General features: G+C 32.9%; 1 protein-coding gene across 2 annotated transcripts in view; it reads left to right on the plus strand.

Moving 5' to 3' along the window:
- Nucleotides 1-2,874: 2,874 nt before the first annotated feature.
- Nucleotides 2,875-16,654, plus strand: part of LOC148952938 (uncharacterized) — a 146,757-nt gene continuing 132,977 nt past the window's right edge. Inside the window, exon 1 of one of the 2 annotated variants that reach the window (XM_089087466.1) lies at nt 2,875-3,272. The gene's annotated coding sequence lies outside the window, so the exon portion shown is untranslated. The remainder of the gene's footprint in view (nt 3,273-16,654) is intronic. The other variant, XM_089087468.1, reaches the window with a different exon arrangement.

Below are 16,654 nucleotides of genomic sequence, written 5' to 3' on the forward strand. Positions count from 1 at the left end.
CGTTCGCCCCCTTGTCAATACCTCGTTCTTTAAGCCAAAGATTTTTTAGTGCTTTCATAAGAGCTATTTTTTCTAATTAACGACCTTTGTGATTAAGGGGTCATTTTTAAAGAATTGGAACAAAATTCGAACTTTAGCGTAAAGAGCGAGGTATTGACTAGGAGGTGAATCCCCGAATATACGTATTAAAAATACATGAATATAGAAGTTGGTTACGTAAGTAAATTCGTAAGCTACGTATAGTTATTACTAATAAAAACATTCTTAAATAAAATTAAACAACTTTCGAGAAAGCCGTTTAACAAAAAAATGTGAAATTAATGTATAATTTTTGTTTTAATTATTCATGTACGGTGAGCCAAAATCAAAACCTGCATTAATTCAAAAATGCTCAGAAATGAAACTAAAAAAAAAGTTTTTTTAATTGAAAGTAAGGAGCGACATTGAAACTTAAAACGCACAGAAATTATTCCGTATATGAAAGGGGCTGTCCCCTCCTTAACGCCTTGCTCTTTACGCTAAAGTTTGACTCTTTCTCACAACTCTATTTTTTTAAAACAATAAAAAACTTTAGCGTAAAGAGTAAGGCGTTGAGGAGGGGACAGTCCCTTTCATATAGGGAATAATATCTGTTCGTTTTAAGTTTTAATGTTGCTCCTTACTTTCAGTAAAAAAAACTTGTTTTTTTTGTTTGTTGAATTCCTGGAAGATTAGCATGTAGTATGTTTAATCAATTTTTTTTCATATTGTTTTTACTAGAGCATAAACAACTCATCTGTCATAAAGGTGTTTGATCGAGTGGGAACCATATTCTGTTTTGGGGTATGAATAGTCGAATATTTGCGATTCATTCATACGCAATATTCGTTAGGCTACCGAATTTATTTTTAAGGCAAAATTAAAACTGTCTAAAATTTATTTTTGTTTTCAATAAATTTAATTTCAAACATTTTTGATGACATTTCGTTCTTCGTAGTTTTTTCCTGTTCGTTTTACGTTCAATTTAATAATAGCTTTTCAGCTGAAAGTAAAGAGCGGCATTAAAATATAAAACGAATAGAATTCTATAATTATATAAAATATAAAAATATTATAAAACTATTTTATAAAAATCGAATTATCTAAAACATAAAACGAATTCTGCATATGAGGGGAGCCGTCCCTTCCTCGACCCTCACTCTTTATGCTAAAGTCTTCAAGTTTTATAAAAATACTTTTCATTAATATTCAACCTGTATTTACGCAGTCATTCTCCAGGAATTGTGGCAAAAGCCAAACTTTACTGTAAATATAGACGCTCCAGGAAAGGATACTGCCCAACAAAGGGTATGGAACAATTTCTTTTCGTTTTAAGTTTTAATGCCACTCCTTTCTTTCACTAGACAAAACTTACTTTTATTTGTTTTTGACTGTTTTTTTAATCATGTCAGCAAATCCTTCCCCCTTCTTATAAAATTTCCCCGTGGAAAATTCAACCCCGAAACTTTCTTTCGCTCTCCTTGAAAGATTCTCCCCGAGAAAAATCCTTTCCTCTCGCAAAAACTCTCAAAAAAATTATGAATTTTTTTAGCATCAAATACTATAAGTGAACACTTGGCAAATTGCGTAGCTTAGAACCCTTTCTCCAAGGACTATAGTTGGGTCAGGTGGGTTAGGTCTTGGACCTTTTAAATGCGCTTTTAAATCTCCGATATCCGTGGGAAAAAAGGGGCGTGAGAAAAGGATTTTTTGCCCCCCCCCCCCAGTTTTTTTTTATTTCTGGATCACAGATTTTTTTTTAAATCTGGTTTGATCCCCGGCGTGGCCGATTATTTTGTTTGAGACTGGGGTTAGTGGCGTGACTCTGTAAGTTCAGCCATAGTTGACCAAGCCCTAAATTGGTACCTGGATAAATTTGGGGAAGGTAAGCAAAAAGGATGTGCGAAAGCACAGGATGACTGGCCTACAGCCCCCCATTGCACTTCCTGACTGAAAGTAGTATTAGGTCAATCTAAAGAAGCGGAGCCCTATCCTCTTTGCAAATAGGTTTCTCAAAACTTCGCAAATTTCACAGGTTTTTCAGAATTTCGTAAATTTCAAGAATTATACCTTATCTGATATTGGTTAATCATTCATGTTGTCGGTGAAACAATGTAACATATATAAGCGGGCCCATAGGAAATAACTGTGTCAATCTAACAGAGTGGACAGTACCCTTTAGTTATTTTAATGAAAGAGAGCGGACAGTACCCCCTTATTATGTCAATCTAAGGAAGCGGTCAGAACTCCCATCATACTAGCGGGCTATCATTCCAAGAAATATGGTAGATTACATGTCTTTTTGTATGACTGGTGTTTTATTTGATGTTTTTGTTTTGCATGGATGTTTTATGTTTATGGATGTAATGATTTTATTGTTCATTATATTGATGTTTTATTTGATGTTTTATTGTTTGAAGTTACGGATGTTTTACAGGGTTGGTTTAATATCTTGTTAAATAGTCTGTGTTCTATTTGATGTTATTCTATACGGAAATGTTTATTTGATGTAGGAATCGAACGTGAGACCCATTATTTCCTGTGGTAAAAGAACGACACGTTTCTCAACTTAGCCAACAAGCCATTGAACATATTATGATTTTAGAAATACATTCAACGTATTGTTTCCGGGACATTGGCCAATTGATGTTAAGCGTCACAATATCGTAACAAGTTATTTGGATATTCGGTTTATCAATTGGGTTTTTGGTAGGTCTTGATAGTGACCTATTTCGGTATATTATTTATGGTATCATCCTGAGAATATACATACCACTATGATTTGAGATGGATACTGGACAGACAATTTTTTCTGATGTTCGGGTTCCATCTCCCCACTCAAGGACCCCAAGTCTCAAATTTCCCATTTTGGGGATCCCAAGACCCCAAAATGTGAATGATATTCATATGTTAGTCGTGATTTTTACTATTAGAAAAATAATATTTGCAGTAGCACTTTTTTATGACTTGGATTTTTTTTATGGACTTGAAAATTATTTTGATTATTATTATTATTATTATTTTAGTAATGCGGCTGTACCTATGGTACTCTATGCTTGCTAATAGACACGACGCGGCTGTCCAAGTGGTACTCTATGGCAAGTTATTGCTTTGTCAATCTAAGGAAGCGGTCAGTACTCCCACCATACGAGTGGGCTATCATTCCAAGCAGACACATAGTCAATCCATACAAGAGGCCTATCGTTTCATGCAGACACATAGCCAATCTAATAGGATGATTTTTGTTTATGGATGTAAGGTTTTTTATTGTTTATTATATTGGTGTTTTATTTAATGTTTTTAATGTATGGATGTAGGGAGTCAATCTTATTGTATGGATGTTTTACGTTTACGGATGGAAGGATTTTTATTGTTCATTATATTGGTGTTTTAATTCATATTTTATTGTTTGGATCTACTGCTGTTATTGTAGGGATTGTTTAATGTCTTGTTAAGTGGTTTGTGTTTTATTTGTTGTTTGTTTATGGTAATTTGTGTTTGATGTAGGAATCGAACGTGAAACCCATGATTTTCTAAGGTAAACAAGTAGCACTTTTTCTTTTTTTGGACTGAATTTTTTTTGGACTTAGAAAATTATTCAACTTTTTCATTATTTTTTAAGTATCTTAAAATGACATGAAACATACTTAAAACGAAAAAAAATCACATTTAATATTTTCGAAATAAAAATGGGAATGACATTAATATGTTAGTCGTGACTTTTACTATTAGAAAATAATGTTTGTAGTAGCACTTTTCTTATGACTTGGATTTTTTTATGGACTTGAAAATTACTTATTATTTTTATTATTATTTTATTTATTAATGCGGCTGTACCTATGGTACTCTATGCTTGCTAATAGACGTGACGCGGTTGTCCCGATGGTACTCAATGGCAGGTTATCGACACTACCAGGATTATTGTGCGTACTAAATCAGTAATTTTTCTAGACTGGGAGGGTACACATCTGCATTATAATTATGTTTAAAAAGTGAAGATGAATTATTCGGACAAAGTGTGTACGCATGATAAAGTCATCGTTGCCCTAAATGCTGACAAAGACCAATATTTGAACTACGAAACAAGCACTACTGGTAAGTTAACACTATTGGAAATGAATGCTTGCGTTGCTGTGACAGTGAGAGTTTAGATTTCTTTGGAGTACCCAAGAATTTCCATTATGCGAATAGTGGTTATGTGAGAGTATCATTCCCCGAAATGATAGTGCTCAAAGAGAATGCCAACATAAAAATAATAGTTGATGAGGAGGGGTATCTCCTTGCTCATGGTTGTAGTAATACATTACCTAATGATTTATCTTATTGCCGTCGTTCTGGTATTAGTGTTCAAATGAATGCAAAGGGGAAAAAACTACTGCTGCTCTAATGTCATAGATCATATCTTCTCTACGTGCCAGAACTGTTATCTGTGTAAAAATAATGTGACAATAGACAGTGAAATCACGGGAAAAATAAAAAGGGCATTTGTAGACGATATCACTAATGAATATAAAGACGATTTGATGGAAATCAAGCGCAAATGAATATTATTACTACCTACTGATAATATAGTAAATGAAACCAATAATACCAAAGACGTAATACATATTGAACCAGCGGATGACCCCCCAGTAAAAATTGTGGATGACTCAAAATGGAATAATGATTTTTCTACGGGTTATGAACTAATAAACGAGAGTAACTATAGTATCAACAGAGAACACGGAGAATTATTTTATGGTACAGATTCAAACTGTCCAAAGTTATTCAATGATGTTAATAATGTGTAATAATACATGAAACATATTTTTATATATTAATATTCTTCATGTCAGTGTTTCATTAAAAATATATTATACATTACTTTGTTACGTGATCATTATTTTTAGGGTATGCTAGCACGTTAAACATTTAGAATATCTATTAAAAAGTCGGAGATGAAAGAAAAGCAATTTTCGGAGACAAAATTGAATAATTACTCTACAGGTTACGAACTAAGAGAGGAGAGTAACTATAGTATCAACAGGGAACATGGTGAATTATTTTATGCAACAGATTCAAAATGTCCAAAGTTATTCAATGTTGCTAATGATGTATAATAATGTATGAAACATATTTTTATATATTATTATTCTTCATGTCATTATTTTATTGAAAAATATATTATACATTACTTTGTTACGTGATCATTATTTTTCAGGTATGCTAGAACGTCAAACGTTTAGAATATCTATTAAAAAGTCGGAGATGTAAGAAAAGGAATTTTCAGAGATATAGATACTACTAGCAGGCTCATAGGGGATATATTAGAAAAAGAGATAGGTTAACAGAACTTTTACCAAAGTCTGGGAGGGATGAGATAACAAAAAAAGACTAAAAATGGTTCGCGAATGAGCTTGCCAAGCATAGGAGCTCAATCCAGTCAGTTTATTCTGATAAAGTTCTTAGTGATCCAAATGAGATTTAGAAAATAGTGTTAAAACCACAGAGGAATTGCCTTAATAATATATCGGATTATGACATCCCTGAATCAACTTGGATCAAGTATTATGAGAACGTATTCTCTGTACCTGAAATGTGCCTTGCGGATTATTATACGTCTGAGTTAGATTCTTTCTTAGCTTGTTCTTCTAATTCTGATGTTGTGGTTTCTGTAGAGTGTGTAATGACTGCTATTAATCGCCTTAAGAAAAAGAAATCCAGGGGTTCAGATATTTTTTCCGCGTTCCATGTCAAAATATGTAGTCAATTATTCCTTCATCATATTACACTGTTATTTCAAATGATTTTTGTCACCGGAATACTTCCGTCGTCTTTTTGTATTGGGGCTTTAACTTCGATCCCTAAGAAAGCTAAATCTCATCGGGAATGCTCGTCTTTTTGGCCGATCATGGTTTCGACATCATCTTGTAAAATATTTGAGCTTTTGATAATTAATAAGGTCCGAAATAAATTTTATAAACCGGGCTCACAGTTTGGATTCCAGCCGCGTCTGGGTTGTTGCCATGCTTTGTCTGCGGTACCATCTATTCTTGTTGATGCCGAGAAATCTGGAGAAAGTTTGGCTCTCGCGGCGTACGATGTTCAATGTGCCTTTGACTCTTTGATTCATGATGAGTTGATATTGGATATGGGAAAGCGCGGTGTAAAAAAAGGAACCCTTCTTCCTTTAAAAGATATGTATGCAAATCTGAAAGCCGAATTTAAGCTCTTGCATCAGCATCCAGATCTTAAAATAAAAAATAATCCTGTGTACTGGTTAAAAAAGAGGCTCAACAAGGGGCAATAACTTCACCTACTGCTTTTAATGATACTATCATCCGAGGGCAAGAGAGATGTAAAACAACTTGTGTCCTGCGACGTAACGATGTTTTGTTAATATCATACGTGGACGATATATTTAATTCGAGTCGCACTGTTTCGGGTATAGAGAAAAACTTTAACATCCTCCAAAATGATTATAAGCATCTTGGATTAGAGTTTAACGCAGAAAAGTCAGAAATCCTACTTTTTAATTGGAAATCAGTCCCGATGATTTTATGATTGCTCTTGGAAATACAAATATTAAGCCAGTCCAGCTCATTACATACTTTGGCCTTCATATCAGTTCAACTCTAAAAATAACCCGTCAATTGCTTATCGACCATCTACAGAAGCGAATTGGTTTTTCTTTTCTTATTAAGAATAATAATATGTCAGATCCAACTTCAGCCGTCCTTAAGTAGATCTCAAAGTTCAATAATAATGTTAAAAGCCATCCGTGGTTTGAAATCATCCGCCATTAAAACTCAGTTTGTTTTTGTTTTGTCTAAGGTTTAACCAGTCTTTTCTTGCTAGTGAGTATTACATTGAATCTAAAACTTGTATTTTTATGTATTTTTATTTGTCATTTATATTTATTTTTCTTGTTTATCTTGTTTTTCTTGTATTTTTAGTACTCCGTCTCTTTTGTTTGATTTTGACGGGTAATAAAATATTATTATTATTATTATTATTGTTATTATTATTATTATATAGTACTGTTTATTGGGAAGTATACAGACGTTTTCAGGGGGGATTTTTTTTCTGGTAGCAGGGAGGGGGTCGGGGGTTATGTTGGAGGATCTTTCCATGGAGGAAGTTTTCATAGGGGGAAGGGACATTACTATGAAGGGGGCGCCAGACTTCCCAGCATTATTTAAAAAACAATCAGAAACTAAAAAAAAACCAACAAGTTTTTCAACTGAAAGTAAGGAGTAACATAAAAACTTAAAACGAACAGAAATTATTACGTATATAATTGGGTTCGCCCCCTCGTCAATACCTCGTTCTCTAAGCGAAAGATTTTTTTGTACTTTCATAAGAGCTATTTATTCTAATTAACGGCCTCTGTGATTAAGGGGCATTTTTAAAGCATTGGAACAACATTCGAACTTTAGCGTAGAGAGCGAGGTATTGACTTGGGGGCGAATCCCCTAACATACGTATTAAAAATGTATGAACATAGAAGTTCGTTACGCAAGTTAATTCGTAAATTACGTATATTTATTACTAATAAAAAGGTTTGTAAATAAAATTAAAAAACTTTCGAGAAAGCCATCTAACTAAAAAAGTGAAATCAATGTATAATTTTTGTTTTAATTATTCATCTACTCTGAGCCAAAATCAAAACCTGCATTAATTCAAAAATGTTCAGAAATGAAACTAAATAAACAACATGTTTTTTTAATTGAAAGTAAGGAGTGACATTATAACTTAAAACGCACAGAAATTATTCCGTATATGAAAGAGGCTGTCCCCTCCTCAACGCCTTGCTCTTTACGCTAAAGTTTGACTCTTTCTCACAACTCTATTTTTAAAAACAATAAAAAACATTAGCGTAAAGAGCAAGGCGTTGAGGAGGGGACAGTCCGTTTCATATACGGAATAACTTCTTTTCGTTTTAAGTTTTAGTGTTGCTCCTTACTTTCAGTTAAAAAAACTTGTTTTTTTGTTTAATTCCTGGAAGATTAGCATCCAGTATGTTTAATTAATTTTTTTATCTTGTTTTTACTAGAGCATAAAAAAACTCTTCTATCATAAAGGTGTTTGATCGAGTGGCAACCCCATTCTGTTTTGGGGTAAATTCTGTTCATTGTAAGTTTATTTTTATTATTAATGGATAGTTAAATATTTGTGATTCATTCATACGCAATATTCGTTAGGCTACCGAAATTATTTATAAGACAAAATTAAAACTGTCTGAAATTTATCTTTGTTTTTAATAATTTTAATTTCAAACATTTTTGATTACATTTGTTGTTCGTAGTTTTTTTCTGTTCGGTTTTGCATTCAATTCAAATATAGTTTTTCAGCTGAAAGTAAAGAGCAACATTAAAACATAAAACGAATCGAATTATTTAATTATATAAAAGTATTACAAAAATATTTTATAAAACTCGAATTATATAAAACATAAAACGAATTCTGTATATGAGGGGAGCTGCCCCTTCCTCGACCCTCACTCTTTATGCTAAAGTCTTCAAGTTTTATAAAAATACTTTTAATTCATATTCAACCTGTATTTACGTAATCACTCTCAAAGAATTGTGGCAAAATCCAAATTTTACTGAAAATATAGAGGCTCTAGGAAAGGGTACTCCCCATCATATATCGAATAATTTCTACTGGTTTTAAGTTTTAATGCCACTCCTTTCTTTCACTAGACAAAACTTGTTTTTATTTGTTTTTGACTGTTTTTTTAATCATGTCAGCAAATCCTTCCCCCTTCTTATAAAATTTCCCGGTGGAAATTTATCTCCGAAAGTTTCTTTTGCTCTCCTTGGAAGATTCTCCCCGAGGAAAATCCTTTCCTCTCACAAAAACTCTCTCTAAAAAAAAATTCTGAATTTCTTTAGCATCAAATACTCTAAGTAAAGACTTGGCAAATTGCGTAGCTTACAGACCTTTCTCCAAGGACTATGGTTGGGTCAGGTTGGTTAGTTCTTGGATCTTTTAAATACGCTTTTAAATCTCAGATGTCATTGGGAAAAAAGGGGCATGAGAAAAGGATTTTTGCCCCCCCCCAATCTTTTGTTTTATTTCTGGATCATAGATTTTTTAAAATCTGGTTTGATTCACGGTGTGGCCGGTTATTTGGTTTGGGACTGGGGTTAGTGCCGTGACTCTGTAAGTTCAGCCAGATTCGACACAGCCCTAAATTGGTACTAGGAGAAATCTAGGGAAGGTAAGCAAAAAGGATGTGCAAAAGCACAGGATGGCTGGCCTCCAACCGCCCATTGCACTTCCTGACTGAATTGTGTCAATCTAAGGAAGCGGAGCCCTACCCCTTTTGCACATTGGTTTCTCAAAGTTTTGCAAATTTCAAGAATTATACCCTATCCGATATTGGTTAAGTATTCATTTCGTCGATGAAACAATGTAATATATACAAGCGGGCCCATAGGAAATTACTGTGTCAATCCAAGAGAGTGGACAGTATCCCTTAATTGGGTTAATGTAAGAGAGCGGACAGTAGCCCCTTATTGTGTCAATCTAAAGAAGCGGCCAGTACTCCCTCCATACAAGCGGGCTATCATTCCAAGACATACGGTTGATTATATGTCTTTTTATATGACTGGTGTTTTATGTAATGTTTTTGTTTTGTATGGATGTTTTATGTTAACGGATGTACAGATATGTATTGTTCATTATATTGGTGTTTTATTTGATGTTTTATTGTTAATCCATACAAGCAGGATATCATTTCAAGACATATGGTTGATTATATGTCTTTTCTTTAAAAATAATGTTTTATTTAATTTTTTTTATATGGATTTTTTATGTTTAAGGATGTAAGGATTTTTATTGTTCATTATATTGGTGTTTTATTTGATGTTTAATTGTTTGGATGCACGGATGTTATTGTAGGGATGGTTTAATGTCTTGTTAAATGGTTTTTGTTTATTTGATGTTTTTTTATAAGGAAATTTGTGTTTAATATAGGAATCGAACGTGAGACCCATTATTTCCTATGGTAAAAGAATGACACGTTACTTGACTGAGCCAACAAGCCATTGAAAATATTATGATTTTAGAAATACATTCAATGTATTGTTTCCGAGACATTGGCCAATTGATGTTAAGCGTCACAATATCATAACAAGTTATTTGCACATTCGATTTATCAAGTGGATTTTTGGTAGGTGTTAACAGTGATCTGTTTCGGGGCATCATTTATGTTATCATCTTGAGAATATGCATACCACGATGATTTGAGATGCATACTGGACAGACAATTTCTTCTGATTGTTGAGTTCCATGTCCCAGCTCAAGGACCCCAAGTCTCAAAATTCCCTTTTGGGGACCCTAAGACCCTAAAATGGGAGTGATATTAATATGTTAGTCGTGACTTTTACTATTAGAAAAATAATGTTTGTAGCAGCACTTTTTATGACTTGGATTTTCTTATGGACTTGAAAATTATTTTTATTATTATTATTTTTTAATAATGCGGCTGTACCTATGGCACTCTATGCGTGCTAATAGACACGACGCGGCTGTCCTAGTGGTACTCTATGGCAGATCATTACTATGTCAATCTAAGGAAGCGGTTAGTACTCCCGCCATACAAGCGGGCTATCATTCCAAGCAGATACATAGTCAATCCATAAAAGAGGCCTATCATTCCATGCCGACACATAGCCAATCTAATAGGATGTTTTATGTTTATGGATGTAAGCATTTTTATTGTTCATTATATTGGTGTTCTATTTTAACGTTTTTATTGTATGGATGTATGGAGTCAATCTTATTGCATGGATATTTTATGTTTATGGGTGTAAGGATTTTTATTGTTCATTATATTGGTGTTTTATTTGATGATTTATTGTCTGGATGTACGGCTGTTATTGTAAGGATGTTTTAATGTCTTGTTAAATGGTATGTGTTTTAATTGATGTTTGCTTATATAGAAATTTGTGCTTGATGTAGGATTCGAACATGAGACCCATTATTTCCTAAGGTAAAAGAGTAGCACTTTTTCTTTTTTTGGACTGAATTCTTTTGGACTTGAAAATTATTTAACTTTTTTTTCTTATGTGTATTAAAATTTTCTTATGTGTATTAAAATGACATGAAATATACTTAAAACAAAAAAAATCACATTTAATATTTTCGAAATAAAAATAGGAATGATATTAGTGTGTTAGTTGTGACTTTTACTATTAGAAAATAATGTTTGCAGTAGCACTTTTTTTATTACTTTGATTTTTTATGGAGTTGAAAATTATTATTTATTATTATTATTATTTTTATTAATGTGGCTGTACCTATGGTACGCTATGCTTGCTAATAGACACGACGCGGTTATCCCAGTGGTACTCAATGGCAGGTTATCGACACTATCAGGTTTATTGTACATACTAAATCAGTAATTTTTCTACACTGGGAGGGTGGACATCTGCATCATATTTTTGTTTAAAAAGTGAAGATGGATTATTCGGAGAAAATGTATACACTGGTAAAGTCATCGTTGCCTTAGATGCTGACAAAGACCAATATTTGAACTACGAAACAAGCACTAGCGGTAAGTTAACACCATTGGAAATGTATGCTTGTCTTGTCATGACAGTGAGAGTTTAGATTCCTTTGGAGTACCCAAGACTTTCCATTACGCAAATAATGGATATGTGAGGGTTTCATTCCCAGAGATGATAGTAATCAAACAGAATACCAACATAAAAAATAATAGTTAATGAAGTGGGGTATCTTCTTGCTCATGGTTCTAGTAAGACATTAACTACTGATTTATCTTATTGCCGTCGTTCTGGTATTAGTTTTCAAATGAATGCAAAGGGGAAAAAGACTTACTGCTGCACTAGTGTCATAAATCATATCTTATTTACGTGCCAGAACTGTTAACTGTGTTAAAATAAAGTGGATGTAAGGATTTTTATTGTTCATTGTATTGGTGTAGTATTTGATGTTTTATTGTTTGGATGTACGGCTGTCATAGTAGGGCTGGTTTAATGTCTTGTTAAATGGTTTGTGTTTTATTTGATGTTTTTTATATGGAAATTTGTGTTTGATGTAGGAATCGAACGTGAGAGCCTTTATTTCCTAAGGTGAAAGAGCAGCATTTTTTCTTTTTTTGGACTTTTTTTTTTGGACTTAGAAAATAATTCAACTTTTTTTATATTATTTTTTATGTATTTTAAAATGACTTGAAATATACTTAAAAAATCCCATTTTCGGAATGAAAATGGGAAAGATGTTAATATGTTAGTCGTGACTTTTACTATAAAAAAAATGTGTGCTGTAGCAAATTTCTTTATGACTTGGATTTTCTTTATAAATCTTAATTCAACCGTAGACACAAGGATCCAAGAGACAAAAAACATATTAATTTCATGAGTATAAGAAATTAATAAAACAAAAATTTTGCTCTTAATGGAACCTAAGGCACACGGGTCCAAGAGATGAAAAACATTTTATTTTTATGTCCATGATATCGACACTTCCAAATATAAAGAGAAGTCTTAAAAACTGGTGTTGATGACCAGTCATAGAGTACTATGGAGTTAGCCACATAAAAAAAACTTTCAGTGAGCATTTTTACATTTAAAAAAGCATAGATGGTGACACCTTTTCACTGCTTCAACAATGTCTTATATGTATGGATATTTTATTGTTTATTGTGCTGGTGTTTATTTAATGTTTTATTGTATGGATGTTTTATGTATATGAATTTTTATTGTTCATTGTCCTGGTGTTATATTTGATGTTTTATTGTATGGATGTATGGTTGTTATTGTAGGGATGGTTTTCTTTATTGATATATGGTTGATATGTATGTTACTATATGATTGATCATATGTCTTTTTCTATGGTTTGTGTTTTATTTAATGTTTTTTTGTATGGATGGTTTATTGTATGGATATATAGATTTTATTTTAATAGTTTTTAGGCTGATATGGATGTTTTAATGTTAGGCATGGTTCTTGATTGTAGCTTGATTTTAGACGTTGACGCTTTTACTCTGGCATTGAGCGTGGATATAAAAGAACTGATACAGAGTTAGTAACTAAATCAATAAATTGAATTTGATTATCAGTTGAATAAATATAAAACAGAAACTTCAAAGATGTACGGTGTTCTCGATTGCGAATTCATTGGTTTAAAGAAGTCAGCTTGTGGTGTAATATTTGAATGTGCATTTTATTACTGACTACAGATCGTAGTGAAGTATCTTGTTATTACTGGCACATCAACTACAATAAGTGTGCTTACAATAGAGACATGTGGAATACGACATTTCTCATTATAAACAAACAAGGCTTATATGTTGGAGTGATCCCCCCATTCTATTATTTTTTCAAATAACTGCATTCAAATTAGGTTCATTTAGCTTCACTTAGCGTGGCACGCCACGCTATCCATTGATTTTGAATTTGAAGTTATCATATATTTTGCAGTAGGTTGCATCAAGATATGGCTTATCGTAGAAAGAGAAAAGCCGAGACAGATAGTCCAAGTAATTGTTGAGGCAAAAGTTTAAATGACTGCGGCACGGGTAAATGGCGGGAGTAAGAATGACTCTCTTGTTGGACAAATACTTGTTTGTTAGTTTTTGGAAAGGCACGCCTGTCAAGAGTCTCAGGTATGTTGACCAAGAATTTAAAATTGACATAGGACCGTTATATTGCCTGGAAGGGGAGGCAATAAAGGCACTCCCGCTATGGTCTTAAGAAGGTTGACCAATAATTTAGAATTGGCATAGGACCATTAATTTACTTGAAATAACAGGGAAACGAACAATCGTTTAAACTGTTGCACCACGCTAAGTATACCTAAATGAATCTAATTTGAATGCAGTTCTTTGAACTAAAAATGCAAGTACCTGGGTTAAGGCACAAAATCTATTGTGCTGCCATCTATATCTAAATGGAAATAGACAGCAGTACTAGGGCTAGTAAAAAAATAAAAGTCAAGGTACTGTGCTGCCATCTATATTTAAATGGAAATAGATGACAGTACTTCGGTTAGTAAAAAGAATATATCTGTCACCTAAAAAACTCATTGAGAGTGTTTTTATGTGGCTGACTCCATAGCACTCTATGACTGGTCATTGACACCAGTTTTTAAGACTTCTCTTTATATTTGGAAGTGTTGGTATCATGGACATGAAATTAAAATGTTTTTCATCTCTTGGATCCGTGTTCCTTAGGTTCAATTAAGAGCAAAATTGCTTTCTTTATTTATTTTTTATACTCATGAAATTAACATGTTTTTTCGTCTCTTGGATCCATATGTCTAAGGTTGAATTAAGATTTATTTTCTATTATGACATTATTTTTGCATATGTCACAGCTCTGTTCTGAATTTTACCGTAGAAGAGAGAAAGTTCTCTTCTGAATTTTTCCATAGAAGAGAAAAAAGTTACACTTCGATTCTGAATTTTTTTTCAAAGATATATTTCAGTTCTGAGAATCACCAAAGAAGATAAAAAAAGCTACCTTTCAATGTCTCGGAAACAATACGTTGAATGTATTTCTAAAATCATAATATGTTAAATGGTTTGTTGGCTCAGTCGAGTAACGTGTCGTTCTTTTACCTCAGGAAATAATGGGTCTCACGTTCGAATCCTACATCAAACACAAATTTCCATATAATAAATTATCAAATAAAACACAAACTATTTAACAAGATATTAAACCATCCCTACAAAACATCCGTACATACAAACAATAAAACATCAAATAAAACACCAATATAATGAACAAGAAAAATCCTTACATAAACATAAAACATCCATATAAAAAAAATTAAATAAAACATTATTCATAAAGAAAAGACATATAATCAACCATATGTCTTTGAATGATATCCTGCTTGTATGGATTAACAATAAAACATCAAATAAAACACCAATATAATGAATAGTAAAAATCCTTACATCCATAAACATAAAACATCCATACAAAAACCTACATTAAATAAAACACCAGTCATACAAAAAGACATATAATCAACCATATGTCTTGGAATGATAGCCCGCTAGTATGAAGGGAGTTCTGACCGCTTCCTTAGATTGACATAATAAGGGGGTACTGTCCGCTCTCTTTCATTAACCCAATTAAGGGGTACTGTCCGCTCTCTTAGATTGACACAGTAATGTCCTATGGGCCCGCTTGTATATATTACATTGTTTAACCGACAATATGAGTGATGAACCAATATCAGATAAGGTATAATTTTTAAGTTCGTGAAATTCTGAGAAACCTGTGAAATTTGCGAAATTTAGAGAAACCTATGTGCAAAAAGGATAGGGCTCCACTTCCTTAGATTGACACAATACTACTACTGAAGGACCACGAAATGGAGATCAGCACCACCAGTTTGGACCGTGAGGGTCTAGTGCCTTCATACTCACTTTTACTTACTTACTTTTATATCTTTTTGTTCACTTAAAAAAAACGCTTGATCTTTTGATTTTCGTTCGAATAAGCCATCTCTTGATCTTCTTGGACCATTGATTCGATACAATCACCCATGGAAAAAAAAATATCGTGCTCTTGCTTCTGGCGAAAAACACAAAATTGCAGATTTTGTACTTAGGAGCCTGAAACCCCCATCGTGGGATTCTTTGATACATTGAATCTGATGGTGTGATTTTTATCAAGATCACATGACTTTTTGGAGTGTCTTCCCATTTTTCACAAACCAGGCTTATTTTCTCAGGCTCGTAACCTTTGTTGGGCAACATTTAACTGAATGAATTTTATATCTTTGGAATCAGCATAAAAAGCCAATTATTTTGATGTATCTATTGTTATCAAAGTCCTTTTTGTCAAAGTATCGATTACGATTGGGCTGAGTCGCTCCTTGCTTGCAGTTCATTACCAAGAGCTGTTAGATATCTTTCATGACGCTATTAGTACTCATTTTAAATACTTGTTCCTTCCTTTTCATGGAGAGACTACATTTTAAAATTGTAGTTATATTTATTCTGAAGTCAACATGGTATAGTAATACAATTGGTCCAATTTTAGGCGTAGAGTACCCGAAGTTTTAGGGTAAAAAAAGCTTATCGATATAAGAAATAAAGTTTTGCATATCCAGTTTTCCATTTTTCCGAGCTTGCAAATCCTTGGACAAAAATAAAGAAGGTATTCATCCGTTTCGATCTGAATATCTTAAAAAAAAGTTTTGGCTTTACTATTAAATATTCGAAACCAAATACGTTATTCGTATCTGAATGCTTATGCTGAATTATTCAAGAAACTGAAAAATGCTCTGTTGTATAAAATACAATTAATTTTTCAAGTTTCAAATAGAAAAGACAATTTGTATTACTAAACAAAAATAATTGCCCCCATGCATATAGCAGCTTTCTGAGATAAACGTTAATCTCGAATTTCGTTCAATTTCTTAGAAAAATTACCGTCTACTTCACATTATTCTTATTTCATAGTTGGTTTCCATTCTACTACAAAATTAAGCTTCTAAATTCGACACCTAAATTCAGATGTTTGAAGTTTTGTTGAATCTCGTTTTAGGTTTTCAAGAAAACGTCTATATATCCATTTCGGAGACGGTTTTTTTCTTATTTTGAGCCTTGAGTTATGTTTTTCGTTGTATCGTAGGACGCCAAAAAGTATTCTTGGCTTGACTATAG

The sequence above is a fragment of the Artemia sp. Qi Xiang Cuo genome, chromosome 4 (assembly GCF_049724085.1).
Source record: "Artemia sp. Qi Xiang Cuo chromosome 4, ASM4972408v1, whole genome shotgun sequence".
Taxonomy (NCBI): domain Eukaryota; kingdom Metazoa; phylum Arthropoda; class Branchiopoda; order Anostraca; family Artemiidae; genus Artemia; species Artemia sp. Qi Xiang Cuo.